This window comes from Nicotiana attenuata, chromosome 12 (genome assembly GCF_001879085.1).
Source record: "Nicotiana attenuata strain UT chromosome 12, NIATTr2, whole genome shotgun sequence".
Lineage (NCBI taxonomy): Eukaryota > Viridiplantae > Streptophyta > Magnoliopsida > Solanales > Solanaceae > Nicotiana > Nicotiana attenuata.
In genome coordinates this window covers 24,516,454-24,518,859 of record NC_032000.1, presented here as the reverse complement: position 1 = coordinate 24,518,859, position 2,406 = coordinate 24,516,454, and positions in this window count along the sequence as shown.

The following is a 2,406-nucleotide window of genomic DNA, read 5'->3' as shown; positions in this document are numbered from 1 at the left end:
TGGACTCCAAAACAATGAAGGTTTTGCAAATTTGAATTAAGGAAGTTTTCAATTGTTACCCGAAGAAATTCTCCCGCCAGAAATTGTTTTGGATTCAAACTACAAATTCTCCCTTCTAGAATAATAATAATATACATACTTATTATGTGCTTATCGTTTAGACTAGTATCTATGAACGTGCGTTGCACGTTAATAATGGCACGTGATGGTTTAAACTTTTATTTATATGAAGAAACAATAAAATTTAATTAATGAAAGAAATTTTATGTATAATAATACAACAATCATCTAAATGGTATTATTACATTAGCATAATACGTAAATTCAAAAAAAAAGGGCATCATCAGAACTTACACAAATGATCAATTTAGTCATGTTAGTTAGATAATTATGTATTATTGTTTAAACGTATTTAATATGATGGATTTTTTTTCACCAAACAGTTCATTGATATCCAATATATCTGTAGAACTCCAAGCAAACATGCGTTGCACAATATTCCCGGTCAATCGTACAAAATTTAAGGTTAGNTATCCTCTTAATAATTTTTAATTTAAAAATGATGTCCTAAGTATACATTTCCTCTTTTGTTACCCAAATGGAAAATCATGTTAAGACAAATAATTCAATATTAGGGATTGAGCCGTGAGCATATGTTGTAAAAGTATTAAAAAATATTAGTCATTTTTAGTGTAGGAAGTCAAATTCTTGCGAACACGTTTGGTTGCACGTTATTCAATCAAATTTCTACAACAATTATAGAAAATAAGAAGTTTCATTTATCAAAGGGTAACACTTTATAATATTTCTATCCACAATAAAAATAGAATATGATAAAAATTATGCTCCTCCTAAAACAAATTTGCAACTCTTTCATTTACTATTCTATTATAACGATAGCATTAGTGGCTAATTTTTTTTTATTTCTAAATGTCTAAAGTAATAATACTATTAGAAATTAATTTATTTATTATAGTGATCACAAAGAATAAGCTATGATATTTAAAATATATATTCCTTCCATCTCCATAAATTTTTTTCTCACTTAATGGTAGTCTTTTTCATATGCATTAGGAAGAATTTCAACTATTTTTATATTCTTTCAACATAAATTATATATTTACCTGCAAAAAATAATCAATCAACTTTATGAGTTAATTTTGTTCTTTCTTATCCTCTTCTCTTATTTTGTAAGTATATCCATAGTGATTCACTTCCTTTGTTATGGACAATTATGCTATATAATTTGCTTATACTGTTTAATTTTTACTTAAAAGGTATGATGGAAAAAGAAGAAAAAGGTTAAGATTCTAATTTAATTAAAACAAATAATATAAAATCCAGAAAATTAAAGAATTTGACCTTAATCGAAACTGAAACATGAAGAGACAAGTCATATTGACGGGTATTATAAATAGATATTACACAAAAGTATAGTAAATAAATAAAAAAATTTAGATTCTATTTTAGTGAGCATGACTCATTCGTTCTCTCTAAACTCTAGATCGCACGTTTAACACTTTTAATTTCTTCCCACCTCATAGAGTAACTATGTTTACATGTAAAATAGAAAATAAAAGTATGCCATATCTACAAATTATAACTAAAAAGTTAAACTCACCTTAAAATCTGCAAGATAAAATAAAAGAGTGCAATGTTGCAGATGAAAACTCAATATTTTAGCACCACAAGAATTTGCTTTCCGCAACATAAGTTTTAGCAATATTATCAATTGCATATTTGCACAAAATTGTATGGTAGTTGCTTTCATTTGATCTTGTACCTAATCTTCATGAGTCTGTTCACAGTTTTTACGATATACAAGTAATTTTTGTTTACTGAATATAAAGGACAGAGAATTCAACGACCTATCTCTAAACCTTTCATTTAGTTTTTTAACTAAATAATCATGTCTCTAAACAAAATAAAGAATACCTACATATTTTGCGTTTCTCGGTAGAACAAATTTGTTCCTTCTTAAATTAAATAATACTTCTTGAAAAGCTATTTTCTTTTGTATTTAAAGATTTTTGTATTGAAAAATTGTATTCCATCTTAATGAGAACTTGTCTTGTTTATTTAATTTATATTTTATTATTTGACGAAAAATTGCTTCCTTATTGAAGAGTTCTTTTTCCTCCTCGTTTTTTTTTTTTTTGTTCAATATTACACTGATTTACTAAAGTAGTAAACATAACAATGACTTACCAGTTGCAACTTAAATTTTAGAATAGACCAAATTAAGATATTAATTAAAAAGAAAAGAATATAAAAAATAAAAGGGACATCTTGTTTTGTGCTTTAACTTTTAAATAAATTTTATACTCTCTATGCATGGATATATGACATATTATATCCTTTTTTCTATTTGTTACTTTTTACTTTTAGTTGCTTAAAAGTACCATA